The sequence below is a fragment of the Dryobates pubescens genome, chromosome 1, assembly GCF_014839835.1.
Source record: "Dryobates pubescens isolate bDryPub1 chromosome 1, bDryPub1.pri, whole genome shotgun sequence".
In the NCBI taxonomy this organism is placed as follows: Eukaryota; Metazoa; Chordata; class Aves; order Piciformes; family Picidae; genus Dryobates; species Dryobates pubescens.
The window spans coordinates 51,465,174-51,487,101 of NC_071612.1; the positions used below are offsets into that span (position 1 = coordinate 51,465,174).

The following is a 21,928-nucleotide window of genomic DNA, read 5'->3' on the forward strand; positions in this document are numbered from 1 at the left end:
AAAAAACTAACTCCCACTTTGTGATTACACTCAACACTTCTACATTCAGATATTTTAAATGAAAATACCTCTACAAAATTACTACTCATTGCTAAAAGAATTACTACTCATTACTACAAGAGGCTAAACCTCTATCACTGGTCTCTATGAAGTAAAATTAATCAAATCAAAGTAGTATTGCCAATCTAAATCTATTCCAGATGTGTTAATCAACCTAACCTCTAACCTTTTCAGAAGAGATATTTTACAAGTTGAAAAGTGCTTCTATAATTAACAATTTTTATATCATTACACAAATGAAACCAACACACAGGCTTCATAGGCGAAGCATTTCAATCCAGAATTCAAAACTGCTATACAGGATCAGGAAAACAGGATTTTGTGACAAATGATTAAACCCAGAGGATATATATCAATAATATATTGTGATGTCTGCTCCTTTTACCTCCTTGGTAAGAATTTAAAATCTATCCACACTTACTGGTTGAGCCACAGAGGCTGTGTACTCATGAAGAATATGCCAACAGTTCTACTGTGAAAAACAGCTGCTTTAACAAAGTATCTATATAAACCATTAACACTGACTCACCTATTTCATATGCACATTATGATTCAGAGGAATAAAGTCAAGCAATATTTAAAGTAGACTACCGTTGATGTTAAAAAAGATTTCTTCAGTGGTTTTTTGATTCATCATTTTTGTCTTCTTCTCAATTCCCAATCTAACAACTTGTCAAAACTTAATATTAATTCTACACCGATGAAAATCTTTGACAGCTAGATAAAATACTTGACTTTTAAAGTTTGATTGTAAAAATTAGCCTTTTCCTACCTACCTTCTCTTCTGTTTTCATTCTCCAATTCACCCTTTTCTTCAAATATCAAAGGTTATGGATTTTTGCATATCTTAATTCTACTTAAAGCAATTAATCAGCTATGTGATAGTATGAGTCTCACAACAGAATCTGTCATAGTATTACATGTATTTGGTATTCTGCAAGTACTACATAAAATACCCTGCAGTGCAGGCACCCTACATTAAAGGTGTATCATTAATTACCCAGAAGAATCTAGCGTAACATATAAACAATCATACAATTTGAAGCCCTTCACAATCCATTCACAACATTCCAAATATCCTGAGACTACACATCTTTCGCATCTTGTTTTTTTTCAGTGGTGCTCTTGTGTCTCGATAAGCTTTTATGCTGCAACACCACCAATTATAAGGCAGTAATAATTCCTAACCTGAGACCTGATCTGAAACTTGCTGAACCAATAACCTTTGACAGACTTCACAGAGGTTTTCATTGGGTCAGCAATGTTGTCAGCATACCCAGTATCACTGTGGTATGTCTTTATTTCTTAATGGCAAAGATTGTTGAGGTCCTTTGACCTTAACAAATAAATGAACACAGGCACTCTATTTGTGTATGGGTGAGTGTGTTTAACACACAATATATAAAAAGTTGCTATATTTAGATGCATGACAGTTATAGAAAACTCAGAATTTTTTTTGTGTCATTTTCACAATATTATCTAAGCTGTCTCTAAATACTAGATAAGTAAGGATTAATTTTTTTGGGGGGGAGGGGAATGTTTAAGCTGTTAAGGAATCCATTATTTTCATTGGCTAGTACTCTCCCCGTGAAAAAGAGCAACAAACAGCTTTTTAAAATGTAGGTTATCTTGAAGATGCTTATCTTGGCCACATGTGCACAGAAACACGTGTTTTAAGGTACTCTAAAATGTATGACTATATAAACTAAAAACTCTATCACAAAAACATTGTTCAAAGTCTAAAATGTTTCTTTTCCTATATGCCAAGATGAATTCTTATGTCTTTTCAACACATAAAGGAAATTGAATGGTTATAGATCAGAACTTGAACTTTATTTTCTCCAGTGGAAAGTAACACCCTAAGAATTATAACTAGAGAAACAAAAAATGAAATTGTTGGCACAGTTGTAAACATTTATAACAATATTACTTTCCTTCTGTGAATGTATATAGCTTCTAATTATAATGCTAACATGAATGAGACCATACACTAACTTTATTACCTTCAAAACACCTGGATAATTCAGCTCTAGTTTTCATTGTAAATTTAGGAGATTGCACATATCAAGGTTTATTGTGATTTGTTTTCATCATCTTAATCTCAAATGACTTGAAAGGTCCAACAAGTGAAAACAATCAAATTCTATATTAAAAAGCAGACAAACATATTTGGTTAACCTACAAGCATGCTAGTATTTAGTCTCCCACCAATTTTAGGAAAACTATAATTTAGTCCTGGAGAAATTGTAAAGAGCATCCCTACCAGAACAGCCATTTTAAACTCTCTTCAGTGTTTTACAGATACACACAAAACAAAAGGAAAATGGAACAGGATCTGAGTTCCATACATTAGAATGGAATGGAATGGAATGGAATGGAATGGAATGGAATAGAATAGAATAGAATAGACCAGACCAGACCAGACCAGACCAGGTTGGAAGAGACCTTCAAGATCATCGTGTCCAACCTATCATCCAACACCACCTAATCAACTAAACCATGGAACCAAGCATCCTGTCAATCCTCACCCTGAACACCCCCAGCGACGGCGACCCCACCACCTCCTCGGGCAGCCCATTCCAATGGGCAATCACTCTCTCTGTGTAAAACTTTCTCCTAACCTCCAGCCTAAACCGCCCCTGGCACAGCCTGAGACTGTGTCCTCTTGTTCTGGTACTGGTTGCCTGGGAGAAGAGACAGCCCAAAGATTAGCAGAGTATTTTTTGAATGCTTTAGAAACTGAACTAAGGTCTGAAATTTTACTTGCAAATTGAAGAATTTTGGAGATACCTCTCCAAATAATTTTCTAGGCAAATACAGAATGTATTGTAATAATCAGTATTCAACTTACACTTCAATGTCTTTAAAAGACCAATTTGCTTTTTGGAATAAGCATCTCTGTACTAGATCTGGTGCAGCAACTCTGCCAAGCGAAATTTTCTGTTTAAGTAGTAGCTTGATACATAGATGAAAACAAAAATATAACTACCTGGCAAAGATTATCTGTTTGACCCTCATCCCAAAGACCATCTGGCTTTATGTATGCCATTATCATTATTTCATAATGGCAATCTCAGGTACTACATCACAGTTTATGCAGAAGAATTTATAGGCATTTAGCATCTTCACAGCAAAAAAAAAAATCTTTTTCATGCATATGATTCCTGTGCATGCAATTTAGAAAAATCAAACATTTTTTCAAATCCATCACTTTTCATGGTCTATAAGTTAATCACCTTCATTATTAAAAAAATTACATGACATAATAGTCTACAGCTTGGACTGCATTGCTTTGCTCCTAGAGCAGAGATCTTTAAGATATGAGTCCTGAAATTGACTCCAACCCTCTGTATTTTATATTACCTCCACTACTGTTGATCACAATGTTTCTGTCACTTGAACTCTTAAGATAAAAAAGCCAAGTAGATACCCAGGTTTTCTTCTAACAGAATCCAATTTAGACTTTCAAGATTCACTAGATACAACAACAACAAAAGTAGCCTCTCTTTATTAAGAAGCTTTTATAATAATTTCACAAAGTAGAACATTTAAGAATATAAGTTGCATAATTTGAAATTAAATAGCACTCAAGTTGGAGTAATTATCGTTCTTTGGATGGATTTACAAATATGCATTTTAAATAATGACCTTTGGTTTTCAATATGTACTTAATTTTCACCTCCTGAACTAGACAATGAATAGGTATCAACCTACACTTAAGATGTGCAACTTCAGCCATTTCCCAGACATTATTACTTGATGCAATATTCACAAATATTAATCAATTTTATTTGAACTATTACATTGAGTTGAGTTTCACATGTTATAGAGAGTTGAAAATCACTACTATATGCATTTGTATTTTCTTAATCTTTATTAGAGCTTCCAAGAGTTGACTTCTCACATTTTTAAATACAATCTTTATTAGATGTGCATGTGTACAGAAAATACAGAAATTAAATTTATCAACTGCCAGAAATTCAAATAGCACATTCTTATTCAACCTGAAAATGGCAGAAACTGCTAGTTGAAGGATCTTCAAAAGATAACAAAATCCAAGACTGGGGTGCAGGTTCACCTCTTTCCCCCTACTTTTATTGATGGTGATAACTGATTAACTTGCAGTATGTACACCCTGATTCAGTTATTTCTGAACAGTTCATTGCCTTTCTGCTATTAAATAAGAATATTTTCACAAGGGCCTCTATCAGCAGCTTTTAGCATGACAATATAGAGGCTTTCATTAGCTCAGTACACTAAAAAAAAAAAAAAATATATATATGGAATATGTGACATCTAAACAAAACTATGCAAAAAATCTGAAATAAATTGCAAGTCACCACTCTACACAAACAACTGCTGTGTGTGGTATAAGGACTACACATCACAGTTATTCATATCCATCTTTTCCTTTATTGAAAAACTATCATCCTTATATTTAGAAGGTAATAGAATTTTCTCTGAAAACAAGAATTTTCCCTTTGGTAACACCCAAAAATTGCTTTTTGATTGAATTCAATTGTTGTAGATTTACTTTCTTCTCATTTTTGTCCTTCAGCACATCCTGACGGATATGTAAATTCCTCAACTTTCTGTATCTGTTTTTAAAGAGATGGCCAAGTTTCTTCTTAAATCTTAAAACCTACGGTGAGAAAGTATCTAGCTTAGAAACACTAGTAATACTTCGAATACTTGAGTTTCACATCTAATTTTAATAATGGAGGGGACAGAATTGACTGCAAGTTAATAAACCTATTTCTGTTTCAAACTGCAATCTTCCAATTAATTTCATATAGAACAATGTAGAGCTAAAAAATGCATGCACTGCCAAGTGAAACAAGATACAAAGAAAAACCATTTACAAGGAGTGGAAATATTAATGGGTGTGAGGAACTACATTTGGCAAGCAAATTAGAACCAGATCACCCTTCATGTTACTCCACTGCTTCCTGTGGTGTATGCAAACCACATTTATCTTTGATTACTGTTTGGATACTAGATACTTTACTGTATAGTAATAGAATCAATATTTTTAGCACATGCAGATAAATGGCTGCAGAACTAATTCCCCCTACTGACTGAACGATCTAAAAAAAACCCCAAAAAAACCAAACACACACCAAAAAAACCCAAACCCAAACATTTAGAATAGTATCTGTGCTCAGTTACAGTTCAGAAGCTACCAGTGTCTTTCTGCACCACAATTCATACTGAGAATGCACAGCATGAACTTTTTAGCAGTTTCCCCCAGAGGCAATAGTGCCAAAAATAAAAAACCCAGGAATTTCTCACAGCTGCCTAACAACGTAGTATTTATTTGAGTTCTTAAATATTTCTATCTACACATGCTCAGGAGGCAATTCCACCTCCTTCCCCTGATGTATAATTCTCAGGTGGGCTTTCATCTTTTGTCACCTTTCTTTCTTCCTCTGCATATACTCTTTCATTAAACTTTAATGCTTCTTGCTTTAAAGTCTACATTTGTCATTTGTTATGCTAAAATACTCATCCGTCTGTCAGCCTGTCCTGAAAATGACATTTTACTCCTGGTTTGCTTTCTCTGGTTCATCCAAAACTCCTCCCTTTCAGCTACTTCCGCAATTACACTTTTTAGAAGTTTTTCTTCATTTGCTTGCCTTCCCTGCCCCTCCACTTTACATATTCCAGTCCTAGGAGCTAACAAATATAGTATAATCCTATTGAAGTATACTTTTAAATGAGGCTCCCAAGGCTTCCAGTGGCCTCTTCACTCCACAGTGAAAGACCAGGGAGTCAGTCAAGACAGACTTCATTTGGACATACCAAAACCAATAGCTTTAAATCCATACTCCTCAGAACCTCCTTCTCATGTGATTTAAAGCATCAAATTAATTTGAAATAAAACACCCTTAAATTACTGGAATATTTAAGTGCAAAAGCTGTTTTTCCAGCTTTCAAATAATTTTCAACTGGTTGGTTTTTTTTGTTTGCACCCTGATTTTAACAGCAAACTGGATTACTACAATAATTTTGCAAAGGACAATACACTGCAATTACTTTGGGCTGTTTCTAAGTAAAAAGAAAAAAACAGTTCAAGACAATAATTTTAGAAAGAATTTGTGCCTTAGAGCTGTAAGTCTTCCCAGTGAGTCTATGAATGTCTCACCATCATTCTATGGTATTCACAAATTGGGAGGGGAAGGCATTCTCACTTTCTAGGAAGACTATAAATCTGAAGCATCTGAAAAGCCACTAGAATTTTCTATAAATACATTGTTTTCCCCTAGTGACTGTTACAGGGGATTTGTGACATTTTGTGGCAATAAGAATGCCTTGAAGAACAGCAGGAGACAGGACAGGAAAGTTTTGGCAGCTGAATAATATGGAGATAGCTGCAGAATCCATCTCACCTCAGACACGTTTCAGAGATGAATAACAGGGATGATAGACTACAAGCACCTATTTGACAGAACCTTTGTTGTCTCAGAAAGAACAAATCCTTTGGAGAAACTTTTATCAGAGGAGGAAAAAGCAAATTGAAACTGAAGATATGTTAGATACTACTGGGGAGTGAGGGGAAAGGCACACCTCTGGCGTTTGTTTTTTCCACAAAAAGAACAACAATTCTTTCCATTGTTAAAAGGCTGCACAAAGAACAGGAAGATGGAATGACAGAATAAAGCCTTTTTTTAAAAACAGCATTTTACACATAGCCATGTAGAAACTAAAATTTAAAGGTGTGTTAATCCTTCCCCACAGTATTTTTAGTCTTATTGTAAGAAAGTATTTAGTTACTTACAAACAGAAAGCTAAAGGGTACCCAGAGACCTGCAACTTTCCACAGGAGGCCTCTCTTTAAATACAGAAAATTTTGTTTAATAAGAAAGCCAGACAGTGACTACCATTATGTAAATTAAAATAAGTCAAACAATTCTTGTGTTCATTGCATACAGACCAGCTGGCTATAGGACTCTCATAAACCAGTTTATTAACACAAAACAATTCACAATTAGACTGTGAGAACCCCATCAAGAGCTAATTAACTCTTACACGCACAACAGATTTCAGGAAATGAAGAAAAAAAACCAAACTGTAATAAAAGATGTAGATCAACAAGTTGAACAGTTCTTCATGCACAATGAGAAAACCACTTTCCCCTCATTACCATCACACGGCATCCTAAAATTTACCATCCTAGAGAATTTATTACCCTTCAAGAACTTTAAATGAAGGCAGACACTAATGTCTCTCAAATAGACAGAGTAAGCTTAAAAATATCTTTATTGAAACAACTATAAACCTGGTTTATCGAGTCTCTAAACCATTTGGCTCTGTGGAGTCCCTGAAACACTCCACTGCTGGTTGACACGCCACTGTATGAAGTTTTATCTGTGCATACAGCTGTGCTGTAGTTGCTTTCTGCAATCACATGAAGATGGTTTTTGCTGCTTTATTGCTGCACACAGCAAGATCACTGTACTACAAGTAAACATAACAGTTGTTAGTGCTCAATAACTTTATTTAGACAAGCATTTTATACTAATCACATAAAAGAGGCTTCCTGAGAGCAAGTTCCAATCTATTTTATATATTATAACAAGAGATCAGGAGTAATCCATGTAGTAGCCACAACTGAATTTAATGCCCGAGTGTCTGTGAATTGATTGAAGCAGAATAAGACAATTGTATGGAGATTGGAATCTTCTCAGTCAGCATTTTATCTACTGGAAATAATTTGGAATAGGGCAAGCACTATCAGTCTAGGCTAAGAATACACTGAAGACTGCAAACATAATGAAAGCAAAGCAGAACAGTTAGTTCATTGTATCTAGAGAAACCTCTATGAGAACACTATTCTTCCTTGTAATTTCTAGGTGTTGGTCTAGTCAATGGAATGAAAAATACAACTTTTCTTTCTAAGCAGCCTGTCAAGGCTGAAAACAATGGAGAAGATCACACTGTTCTTTGGGTTTGGTGCAGTAGCAGTTAGCCTCCTCTTCAGTGTACAGCTGAAAGTTCACAGGACAAGTTTCCCAGGGTAATTCACAAAAGACACTCAAAACTTGACTGCAGAAGCACCTTCTCTGCCCAATGCCACGTTGAACATGAGGCTAGATTTGGAATCTCCAGAAGCCCCTGCCAATGATTCTGGACCTGTGAGAGCGTGGCCAAAGTGAGAGCTGTGTCCAGACTAGTTAAACCTACACCGATGCAGATAGACTATATGACATAAGCATAGCAGATCCAGCGTGGCTCAACACATTCTAAGTATGTTGAGCACTTTGCATGCCCACTTTGACTCTGAAGCCCACATACTGGTATGTTCATCTTCATTTTTCTGGGGTAGGTAAAGATGTTTGGGTTTTGTACTTCTCCAGTCTTTTCTGAATATTCTTTAAGGATCCAACAGCATCTCTTCTCCCAGGCAACCAGCACCAGAACAAGAGGACACAGTCTCAAGCTGTGCCAGGGCAGGTTTAGGCTGGTTAGGAAGAAGTCCTTCACAGAAAGAGTGATTGGCTATTGGAATGGGCCGCCCAGGGAGGTGGTGGAGTCACCATCACTGGAGGTGTTTGGGAAGAGACTGGTTGGGGCGCTTGGTGCCATGTTTTAGTTGATTAGATAAGTGTTGGATAATAGGTTGGACTCGATGATCTCAAAGGTCTTTTCCAACCTGGTTAATTTCTATTCTATTTAATTAGTGGTGAAGATTGCCTGAATAGTTTATGCTACCCCTCTCGCTACCAATATCCAGTGTTTGCAGTGCTTTTGTCTCTCTCCTTCAGCAGAATTTAATACTAGATTTTGCTTGAACTGATGCAGAAACAAGTCAGAAATAACTCATCTGCATGCAGACACGACAGAGCTCCACAGAGCTCAGACTTAGACCTAAGTTCCTATTCTGACTTAATTATTTTATGAGACAGCCCTGTAAGTAATATAAAAAGCCTTCAGAAAGACAACTTAGAAACTAAGTATCTGAGCTAGATATCTGAATATTCTCCTAACATTTAAATAAAAATCTTTGAACAAATATAGTGCTTTACCCATTATCTTTAAAACTATAAACCAAATTCAAATCTAAGTCCTGACAGCCTTTAGTCTTAGTTTCTCAAATTTTTTTAGAAATCCATTGTTAAAAATCCTTTTTCACATATAACATTATTTTAGAAATACCAAGTCATAGACATTACTGGAAAAATCAAACTTTGAATTGTATTAAATATTCCCATACTGGGAAAGCATCTTGGCCATGTAGTGGGTTTGATTTTTTTAATTCAGCTCTGTACGTCTTTTCATCAGCTTCTGGAGCTTCAGATGTTCTCTGTAAATTATTCCTTCTTTCCACAGAGAAACTAACAGTTTCTTTGTGGAAAACAGCACAAATAAACATACAAAATAAATTGGAACAGCATAAATAGAGTAAAATGTGCTGAACACAGTATTGGTGACAAATAACCATTTCTCAGCATAATGAAAGCCTTAAAAACAATGTTTTCCCTGGCCTAACACTTAATTAACCTCTAAAAGTTGGGTAACAACATGTCATTACACCATAAGAATTTTCTTCTGTTCTAAGCTATCACGTACTGGTAACAAGTACCACAGCTTTCCCATACAAAAGCACAAGGTGAATTAAAAGAATATGCAATTTGTGTTCTCCTTCTATAGCAGTGGGTAATCAGACATTAATTTATTCTTCCACAACTCTATGCTTCAATAGTTTGTATGAAATATATTGCCAGCAGAGACTTTCTTTTTAGATTATATTAAAGCACAAGGATGCTTCATTTCAGTTTGCTCTATCCACAGAACATTTTTTAAGTCTGTCTACACTCTAGGGGAATCACTGTCTATAACAGAAAATGCTTTGACAGAAATCACTACCTACTTCATCTTCAACTATAAGAATCTTCCCAATAACAAAGTAATCAAAGAGATTAGTGAGGGTTTTTTTGTTAAACAGGACTAAGATCAGGGAAGATGTGCCCAAGTACTTAACCTGCAGGACTATACTCATGCAAATTTGAGACTTCAAACCCTGGAATTATATTTTTCAAGCCAGTTGAAACAGATAAACACACCTCACTACACAATTTGCTACTGCTGATGGCACCCTTGTGATGAGCTTAGCACCCTCCACTGCCACCACCCTGCCAAATGCTACCATCTTTATCTTCCTTAAATTTGAACAGACAGGAAAGCTGGGAGGGGAAGGGGAAAAAAGAGGAGAAAGAGAAAAGGTAAAAAACTTTTGTGAATTCAGCAAATTAGTTTGCAGCATTAAAAAAAAAATAAATAAAACCAGGTTAAATAAGTTTTAACCTCTTCCTCAGACAGCATATAAAGGATCAGCTACAACCAAAATATTTCATAACAGGTTGTGTTTCAGAAGAGATCACATGGTGAAGGGACGAAGCACTCTACTGCTGTTCATGCAGAGGCATTTTGTTCTCAAAAGGTAAAATCAATATACTATTTACCAGAAAGCTTTACAGAAATAGACGTAAAGGGATGGGGGGGGGGGGGGGGGAGGGAATCATGCAGTATTGTGTCAAATATAAACATGCAGGGTTTTTCCCCAAAATGCATCCTCCTAATTTTTTCTGCTTAGACAACACCATTAGTCAAGAAAGGCAGAAGACTATCATTTAATTCTCACCATATCATCACTGCCAACAAATCTGAACCCCTTAGAGTAACATTAAAGATCAATTTCCCGATGTTATTTTGAAATACAATGAGCAAGTTAAACTTGGTAAATACTGTGACTAAAATAGAAGCCCTAAAAGGAAAAACTCATTCAATAAAGACAGAAAAAGTGATAGTGTATATGATTCTTCTGTTACATAGTTTACATGTTATTAAACCCACCCTGGCATTTTAAATATGTTTTAACCAAAGCCAAAAAGCAGATTGTTATTTCAACAAAAACTACGCTGCAACTGAAAAAGTACAATTCACTGATGGAACTAAAGGCAAATAAAGACACAATGGAAATAATTAATGAAATACATGAAATAAAGAATTGGAGCTGTTCAGCTTGGAGAACAGAAGGCTCCAGGGAGACCTTATAACTACATTTCAGTATCTGAAGGAGACCTACAAGAAGACTGGGGAAGGACTATTTAGAAGGGTTTGTAGTGATAGGACAAGAGGCAATGTTTTTAAACTGGAACAGGGCAGATTTAGGTTAGCTATAAGGAAGGAGTTCTTTACAATGAGGGTTGTAAAATAATGGAAGAAGTTGCCCAGGGATGAGGTTGAGTCCCTGGAGACATTCAAGCTCAGACTTGACGTGGCCCTAGGGCAGCCTGATCTACTCATAGTTGTCACTGCTCACTGCATGGGTGTTGGACCCTTGAGGGTCCCTTCCAACCTGATGCAATCTTTGAATCTGTGAATAAAAATGACCTGCATGAACCAATTTTTGTTCTTTTTTTTCCTCCTCTGATGTAAATAAACTAGTTCAATAAATACCAGATTGTAAATTTTACTTTTCACACATCTTCAGCTGTAACTTAACGAAGAGCATACTGCTTTTGTTCAAATTCAAGTGCACATATTGGAGATCTCAAAACGTACCAAATTGACCAGTATAAAAAGGTTGGTACCTACAGTAGCAAAGCATCTCCTCCAAGGTCCTATCTATGTCTGCAAGTTAAACTTTCACATCCTCCCATCACCTAAATTAAGTGTCATCTGCACAACTCTGTGAGTAACTACTATTGTACTAAAGATTACCTTAAGATCTGATAGGACATACACATTTGGGAAGAAGCTCAGAGAGTTCAGATTGCTCAGCCTCAGGAAAGTCTAAGGAGATTTAGTCTGTCTGAAAATACAATGCTGGGAAGAAAAGACAATAGTCAGACTCTTGTCAGTGGTGCTCAGTCACAGGTCAACCAATACAAACTGAAATATTGCAAAATCCACCTAAACATATGAAAAAGCTTTGACCTGCTATCATCAGTATGCCCCTGTTGCTGACCCCTGCACAAACTCCTGTCTGTCTCCGTAGTGTTGGGCAACATGCTGCAAGGATAAAACTGCATAATGGGCTCTACCTAGGCTGGTTGTGGAGTCTTCATACTTGCAGATGCTCAAAACCTAACTGTACGCAGTCCTCATAAACCTGCTCCCACAGGGAGACTGAACTACATGACTTCCTGAGGTTCTTTCCAACGTCAAATGTTCTATGATTCTGTGACTAAAAGAAAATTTTAAATTACTCCAAACATAGAACTTCTAGTTGGAAAAAAGTATGTACACTTTGTTTCAATGAAGTAGGTACTCCTGAATTCACCTACAGCTAAATCCTCATTTTTATGGTTTTATCATAAAGCATTACAAATACACTGGAAATCAGAAAAACAATGATTATTTTCTCCTAGGGCCATCTTAAGACATTCAAAGTTTATGTAAAAAAAAAAAAATACAGTGATGTAGGAATTACACCCATTCCTGTGTCTTTGCACTACATATGTATCAGCTAGCATAAATCTGCGGCTCAGAATATCATCAGCAGGTAGAAAGAGGAAATAACTGGCATCATTTTTAGGAGAAATATACCTGGCGACAGAAATCCCACCCTCTCCTGTTAGAATGCCCTGTCTCAAGATAAATCAAGTTTAAAAATACCTTTCAGTCCCTAAACAAATAATTAACCTTCATCTTCAGAGGGGTAAAAAAACCTACTAAGCACCTGTAGATATGAACAAGGAATATTTTCGCTGAGGACTAGGACTAAGACTTCATAACTGGTCCAAAAGAACTATCTGAAGCTTTACATTAAAGCAAATTACTTGCAAAATAATGGGAATTTCTTCAAGTATTACATTACTATTTTCTAGTACTACATGAGTAAGTTCAGGATTCTGCAGTTGGCATGGTTAATATGTATCTTCCATTCATGTAAACTAGCCTTCAATTTCCTCCTTCTTTTGCAATCTCAAAGATTAATAGATTTCTTCAAAGTCTCCTTTCGCACATCTGGTGTGATCATTATGATAAAATTACAGTGCAATCATTTATTCCATTCTGCTCTGAATGTTTTATGCTTTATGTTTTCATATGATGCACAGAATACATGTAAAACATGTCTTCAGTGATCTAGAGATTCCAAGAATCTATAAAGTTATCTGGGTCTGCAGTAAAATTTCTGCTAAATAAGCAGGGGAGGAGGCATCAGAAAGAAAAAATACAACTAAAAAAAAAAAAAATCACACAATTGTATTATGAGGCATAAATTCCAAACTATTCCAAAAAACAAGGCTGCTGCAAATTAACAATACTGTGCCTTAGGTATATCATATTACATGTATATGATAAGAATTCTATTTGAATGCCAAAACACAACAGAAATGTTGCAAGCAAAGATTAGTCATATGTTTGACAACTCTCCATATTCAAAGTGCAATATTCACAGAAAATTACAGCAGGCCTTGGCACAAGTCCTCAGGAATCTAGGAAGTGCAAAGAGAGTCATTGCAGTGTTTCCCAACAGACAAAGAACAAACAAGAAAAGTTTTTATTTGCAGAAAATCCCTCCAATATAGGTTTGCTGAACAAAAGACTTACAGTTCATAGTAAAAAGCACCCAGCAACTTTAAATAAATAAAGAAGTAAATTGCTCAGAATTAATTCTAAGGGGCAGACAAAAGAAAGTGGAAGCATGTGTAGATGATCTTGAAGGTCTCTTCCAACCTGGTCTATTCTATTCTATTCTATTCTATTCTATTCTATTCTATTCTATTCTATTCTAAGCTAATTCTATTCTACTATCAGTGAAAAGCCAATAAAACATTGGGGAAAGAAATCAACAGTGAGGAAACAAGCTTGGACTCTGTCACAGACTGCAAGAAAGAGACAGTGAAGACAGGAAAAGAAAAAAACACAGTGCCACAGTTCTCACTACTGAAAACAGGTAATTTTTTTTTAAAAGGAGAAAAGGCAGAAAACAGAGAAGAGAAAAAAAGATTTAGCAGGCTTCTTTTGGGGTTTTTTGATTCTTTGAGGTTTTGGGTTTTTTTCATGAAGTTGTGGGCTTTTTTACCCCCCTATCAATTTTAATGTATAAAACAAGGATATAGGCAATTTGGGGAAACAGCTTAAGATCTATGTGACAGCCTTCCTGAAATTAAGGTTTACTTCACTTATTACAAGATTTTGGAAAAGCTGCTGGTGTTGAGTCAAAGTAGAATTTTGTACTTACATAGACAAAAAAATATGTATCACCATTATTTGTTACCAGGTTCCCTGCTAAATTCTACATTCACAGATTCAGCAGTCCCTTAGCGAACAGATGGACCAAGAAGAGATTTACTCTATAACTTAGGAAGCATATGCAAAAGAAGCATGAAAGTTCCACACCACTTACCAAGCACCCAAACCATATTTACAGCATTACACTGACCAACCATTTAGAAATAAAATGAAAACTAAAATGAACTGCATGCATATATGGCAGCTTAATACTATTGCTACAACTTGACAAGAAACATCATCTTCAGGAAGACATTTCTGGTTTGAAAATAAGGTAAAGACAAAAAAGATCTCGATCTTTCAACAGAGTGTCGTAGCAATCAACAGCCATAACAGCAGATGTTCCTCAAGCTTGTGCACAAGTAGTGTAATGCTGACAACCGCTCTTCACACCCATTTGTTCCATGACATTATTGAAAGAACTCATCAAGTCAATTATGATTTAATGTCAAGACGTCAAACCATTTGTAAGGAAAGCAAGATACACCTGGGGACACTAAATATCACAGCTATGTAACCCCAAATTATTTACACTATTATATTTAACAGATTTCCACCAAAGTACATAACAGCCAGAGATTTATGAACAACAGGGATGGTCAAAATCTTTCCACCACTTTATACGTAGCATTACTCTCCTGTAAAAATACCTGCAGACTCTATTAAATATCTACCAATATTAAGTCTGTTCAACTCATTATGTACTAGTTATGCTAACCAAGTATTTGCAGAATTTTCAGCCATATATTAGGCACACAAGTCAAATGAACATTAAAATTATCCTGATTTAGGAAAATGCCTACCAATTTTCAATTGGCTATGTGCTTTTAACTAGCTTTGGAACTTTAGAAAAACCTCTTTCTCGGTGTCCAGAGTTAGGATCTCCAAGGGGCTGAGAGCACAGCAAATCCACTGAAAAAAATCTTTTTGAACTACTAAAAGAAAGATGTCTCTGCTTTAGGAACTATAATCACAAAAAGAAAACAAACCAAAAAACCAACCCACATCCATAAATGATGTAGCGTTGAATCATACCCTAATAAATTATCTGATTGAATAGCATCTCTTGACAGATTAAAACCTTTGTTCTACTTGTTATTTCAAAGACTAAGTCATTACATTCCTCCAAGACTGTTGCAAAGTATTTCATACCCAACACAGAACTCACAGGAAGAAATTAAGAAAAATGTCAAACAATATTTAATTTGTACTGGCATTTAAACAAAAAGAAAAATGTCAAACAATATTTTCTTTGTACTGGCATTTAAACAAAAAGAAAAATATGGCATGGGAAAAAACTAACCAAACAACAAAAAAAGTGCTTAAAAGGGCATAATCAAAGCTTAGCTGATTTTGCAAGCAGCTAAATCAAACTTGGTGTAACATCTGGGAAAGTAACTATTGCAGATATTTTATGATAACTGCCTTATTCTATTATATTGTTATCTCCTATCTGGAATCAGCAAGTGCTATATCTGGCTATCTTAGCCAGGTACCAATTGAATCTGTTCAGATGGCACCCAAATATTTTACAGAAATGCTTGTACTCGTGATGAAGTTGGGCAAAATAAATAAAATAGATGCAACAGAACCATTATTAAGCACAGAGATTTCCTAAAGCTCAGGTAACAAATGAGAAGTATATTCAAAAATCCAAAATACTCGTTTGTCTCAGGGAATGTGTTCCATTGTTGTTAGGTTTTCATAATCCCCTTCCTCCTTTTACTGATATCTATATTGTTTTTATTCAGCCCTTCCCCAAGCATTCAGTATCTCCCAAAAGAATGAGTACTGACAGCTTAGAAATTCTAACCACTTGATTCTAATGGAAACACAAATGATATCTAAACCTTTAAGTTGCCAATTGTTTTCTAATTGCATTTGAATAGCACCACAACTGCAGTCTATTAGCCTCATCAGTCATCTTCTCCACAGTGCCTATGAGCATAGGATGAGTGGTATTACGAAAATAACCTCCTGTCTCTGGTGACCAGTGATAGGACACAACAAAATGGAATTAAGCTGCATCAGGGGATGTTCACATTGGACATCAGGAAAAGGTTTTTCATTGAAAGGGTGGACAGTCACTAGACAGGCTTCCCAGGAAAAGGGCAGGGCAATAAGCCCATCTGAGTTCAAGAGGCATCAAGATGATGCTTGGTGTGGTCCTGAGAGAAGCAGGAAGTTAGACTTGATGATTCTTATAAGTCCCTTCCAACTTGAGATATTCTGTGATTGTATAATTCTAATGGTCTGGATTATGGGATGAAAGTACCTCAGCAAGTTCACTGGTGATTGATGGGAGGGGTTCATACACTAGGAGATGTGGGTGTTCTTCAGAGGGGCAGCAACTGACTGGAGAAATTAGTCTCAATAAAAATCAACAACAATGCAAAATACTGTAACTGGGACTGAATAGCCCCACGCAACAGTCCAGTGTGGGAGCTAACTGATCAGAAATCATCTTTGCACAATAAGATATGCAGGGTCTGGTGGACAATTTGAATGAAAGTTAGAAATACAGAGTATGAATACTACAGCCACATTAGACTGCATCAGCTACAGCAGAACCAACAAGTAGAAGGAAATTATTACTCTAATCCACATCTGCCAGACCAATGTATTCCATTCTATGCTTTCCAGTACAAGACATACCGATAATGGTGGAGAGCCAGTAAGATTGTCTGGGGCTAAAACATGGGCTATATAAGAAGCAGCTGAGAAAATGGAGTCTGTTCAGTCTCCAAAGCAGAAAGTTAAAGGGGGATCTATTAAAGAGAGCCAGACTTCTGGGAAAGGCTCAGCAAAAAGATGAGAAACAATAGATGTAAACAGAATCAAGGGAAATTCAGACTAGATAAAAGGAAAATACTGGTGATATTGAGCGTCATTAAAAACTGAAACAGGACGCCCTGAAAGACTGGGGAATCTCCACTCTTGAAAATATCCAGTATAAGTGGACAAAGCCCAGAGCAAACCACATCCAGGCAGGCAGACAAAATACAGTTTCAGGCAGTAAAGAAACAGCATAGAATAAGGGGTGGAGAATGTACTGGGTCTGGCTGGGATGGAGTTAACTTTCTTTAGAGCAACCCTTATGGTGCTGTGCTTTCTATCTATAGCTAAAACGGTGGTAACACACCAATGTCTTAACTATTGCTAAACTGTGCTAGCACAACATCAAGCCAGTAGGCGGGGGGTGAGAAAGAGGCTGGGAGGGGGCACAACCAGGACAACTGGTCCATATCAATCATGCTCTCTGATAGCATGCTCAGAAGTTCAGAGAAAGGAGAACAAAGAGCACACGCTCACGATTGTGCTCCTTATGGGGGTGGAGACCCTGCCTTCCAGGAAGTGGTTGGACATGTGCCGGAGTATAGGAATTAGTGAGTTATTTTCTGGTTTTGATTTGCTTAATCATCAGGCTTTTGTTGTTGTTGGCTTTTTTTTTTCTATTAAACTATCATTACGTCTATCCATGAGTATTCTCGCATCGAGTACCCGAGGAAGTTTTAGTTTCGGTTTGGTTTCACGGTGTGCGCTGCTGTGTAATCTGGTAACTTTTCTCCTCATTGTGTTGTTGTTTTCCCTTCTCGTAATCTCGCATCCCTGTAGTAGAATTTTACAGTCTCCTTCTCTCCACTGACATTTCGACTTTCCCAACTCCTCTACCATTTGCGCACCCGGACAGCCCCCAGAGAGGGGGGAAGGAGAAAACCCCGCTATTGCACCTGGAGTGCTGGGACTCAACTGCCAGCGGAGTTAAAATAGCACACGCCCAACGTGGGGCTCGAACCCACGACCCTGAGATTAAGAGTCTCATGCTCTACCGACTGAGCTAGCCGGGCTCCTTGGCCACCTGGTTTTCTTTAGGCACTAAACAGAGGGGTTGACCTAACAATAAACAATGCTTGAGACTGTTAAGAGCTTTGTATATGTTTCACGGTGGGTTTCGGTTGTCCTTTTTACCCTGGTATGTTCACTGTGTTGATGTACTTGCTTTCTGGGGGCAGCTGGAGCTAATGTGCTGGAGTCCTGTATGTGCTCTTTCTGGTGCTGTTACCTCAGGGGGAATGGCTCACAGCTACACGGTTGCTGGGCTGGTTACTGGCAGGCCAGGTTGTTTTGTTCAGAGTGATGCAGGTCTTTCCCAAGAATACCACCTTGAAGTCTGACCCACGACTGGATAATTATGAGTGTCAGGGTGTGTGGGAGAGTATGAGGAAGAGGGATGGAAAACCCACTCCAGTCCTAGCTGCCTAAGTCTGTGAATTACAAGGAAATTCTCCTTGGAAGAATGCTGCCCCAGTTTCCAGTAGAAAATCACCCAAAAATTGCTGACAAGCTGATACTGCTTTTGATCCTTCTGAAAGGACCTCCCAAAGCATGTTGAACCCACAAGAATATAAAACTTTCATAGATACAGGCAAAGAGGGTACTCTGATGCCATCAAATTATGAGGGGTGGAACACATTTACATTTCTGGTGTTGCAGGGGGAATCTGAGAAGAGCAAAACTGAGAAGAAAGATTAGATGACATACCATACTTTAAGTTTCTGTGTGGGTATGTGTGAATCCTGACATATTTCAAAAATTTAAAGCATTTTAACTGTTGTGGGTGTACACGTAAGATAGCTGAGCAACTGTTGTAATATGACAGTCAAACAAAAAAAGTTGCCAGATGTATTGGATTTGCCTTCCTCCCATGGAGGAAATAGGCAAAAAAAAAAGTTTGGGAATTCTTTTTTTTATTTTAGGATGGGAGCACTGGAGTGCTTCTCACACACACCCCCTTTCCCCCCCCCCCCCCCCGCTTCCTTATTTATAAGCCAGAACCTATTTCATGTAATGCATGGACAAAAACAATGGTGAGGTAAGCAGTTGCATGGGTTCTGAAAAGTCTAATAAGCTCCTAAAAAAGCCTTAGACAGTTTTCCCAGACTTAGAAAAGGATGTGTGAAAAGTAGAAAATACTTTAACAAGCATTTATAAAGTTTGCCAGACATGCTTTGGTGACATAAAGATTTGAAAGTAAAGGCATGAAATGGACAACACAGGTACCCTTACTTTGAAACATGCTCCTGAAAGGCTTTTGGGGAGTTTTGGATTATAAAACTTCTTTTTCCAAGAGATCACCAGATGCTATTATTATAATTTAATTTTATAGATAGAAAATGCTACTTATCCATACCTGACAGCCATGCTCACAGATACCTGTATAAAATTAAATGCTTGCAGGTTTATGTTGCCATGTCTACTTTATAGACAAACTACAAATACTCTCATTTTCATGGGAAATGGAAATTTGTTTTGTATTACCTAAGTAACCATGCCAGATCATATGGTGTGAGTACATACAAAGAATTCATGATTTGCTAAATTTGTGATTAACCAAGAAAAAAAAAGAACCATAAATATTCATAAGAGCAAAGGTACATTACATTGGATAATAATATTAGATAAATGTTTGTGATGCAAGAATGAAAACAAAAATTGAGGGTGGAGATTGAAAGCCAAATTAAGAAACAATTGGTATAGCAAGCAGCTTGAGAAAACACATTTACTTACAGTGATTTCAAATAACGTAATACAGACCCAACTTGAATTCTGTAAAAATATACCTGCATCAATAAAGTGGTTCTTCTTTTCTTTTTCTTTCCCTTTTCCTTTCTTTTTCTTTTTAACTATTCATGTTTGTATCACTATTACTATATTTGCTTTTCCTGGACAAAACACTCAACAAGACCAAGGCAGATTTTGTCTGCTTCATACAGAAAGGTGAACCACAAAGAAATTCTAAATTTCATGCATGATGTCATGTACTTAGATCCAACTAACAAATGCCAAGGTATGTTAGTAAAAAATGAATGTGGCAGATGAGTTGTATTACAATGGATTACATATGGTACCTACCTTTTCGATTTAAGAGTACTGTGACGCTACCATGTTATTTTTATAAAGGACAGTGGGAGTAGGTTATATTCCTGATTAAGAAATCTAAAATAAGCAAAGTAAGAAAGTGCCACCTTATGAATCAAAATCTTTAAATAGTCACATAATACATGAAAGGAAAATGAATGTGCCCTAGACGTTACAGAGATATTGGTTCATGTTCTCCTTTTCTTTAGCATTTTGAGCTGGTTATTTTGAGATTATACACTGATACAGATGAAACTCAATGTAATGTAGCAGCTACCTCTTGATTTGAAACTAATCACGACAATAAAGAGCAGATTTGTAATAAACGTTTGGGGATGTATTCTTCTGGTATGTGATAGGGAAATTTGCTTTGGTTGGAGTTCAGAACACAGAACGGTACATTCACAGCTTTTTTTCAGGTTACACTGAACAGCTCAAACTTGCTGCTTTACTTGAAAAGAAAACAAGACAACAAGACTTGATTTCATTAGTAATCCTTTCTAACAATGGATTACTAAAGATCTAAGTAAATTCTCAACAAATTATGTGACTTGAACCACTCAGAATTCTAAATTCCTTCAGTAAATACTGTGATCCAGTTTAACAATATTGAACATTTTTAGTGAACATAACAGATGAGCAGATGTGCTCTGCACTTGCACTCTCCAGATGTGCTTTGAATACTATACATTAGATTATTCATAAAGAGCTGTAACACAGAAAATAAAAATAAAAATAAGGGGAAGGGCTTTACCAGAAATAACAACAGCAACAATAATAGTAATAAAAAGAAGAAGAGGAGAAGAGGAGGAGAAGAGGAGGCTCAGGGGAGACCTCATTGATCTCTACAACTACCTGAAGGGTGGTTGTAGCCAGGAAGGAGTTGGTCTCTTCTCTCAAGCAACCAGCACCAGAACAAGAGAACACAGTCTCAAGCTGCGCCAGAGGAAGGTTAGGCTTGAGGTGAGGAGAAAGTTCTTCACTTAGAGAGTCATTCGTCATTGGAATGGGCTGCCCAGGGAGGTGGTGGAGTCACCATCCCTGGAAGTGTTCAAGAGGGGACTGGACATGGCACTTGGTGCCATGGTCTAGTCATGAGGTCTGTGGTGACAGGTTGGACTTGATGATCTTTGAGGTCTCTTCCAACCTTGGTGATACTGTGAAAAATAAAAACATACACATACAACAACTGAAACAAGGTGTCAAAGAGGTTTCATGGTGGGAGACAAGCCTCATATGATGCCATGCAGCTAAAAGAGCTCTAACAAATTCTACTGAGCTGATTTCACTTTAGATGACAAGTTATAAGTGATGAAGCTTCAAGAGCAGGCCAGGCAACAGGTCTGTTGGATTATCAAAACCAAGTTAATCCTACAGTTTATACAATCTTGGTCATCACTGATAAAAAAAATGAAGTATCACATATGCCAACAAAGGGAAAAAAGTGCATCAGAATATTCATTAAAAGGCCCACACCATAGTGTTGTGTCATGTGTTTTTATTTTTATATATATATGCACACACACATACTACTACAGCCCTCCATCAAACTGATGTCATGTCTCCTCCTGATAATGAGTATTTACAAGTCAAGAACCTCCTCCATGACAAACGAGCAATCCTTAGAGACCAGATGGCTTCATAGCCAGACATTTATGAGCACCATTACAGGACAATTCTTAAGACAGCAACTAAGTTATGGAGG

The 21,928-nt window shown here is 36.8% G+C and overlaps 1 protein-coding gene and 1 non-coding gene across 7 annotated transcripts in view; both read right to left on the reverse strand.

The window, feature by feature from the left end:
- MARCHF1 (membrane associated ring-CH-type finger 1) overlaps window positions 1-21,928 on the reverse strand; it is a 216,199-nt gene that overhangs the window by 171,924 nt on the left and 22,347 nt on the right. The window lies entirely within an intron of this gene.
- On the reverse strand, window positions 18,080-18,152 carry TRNAK-CUU (transfer RNA lysine (anticodon CUU)). Its single transcript has one exon. It is a non-coding gene; the product is annotated as a tRNA-Lys (tRNA).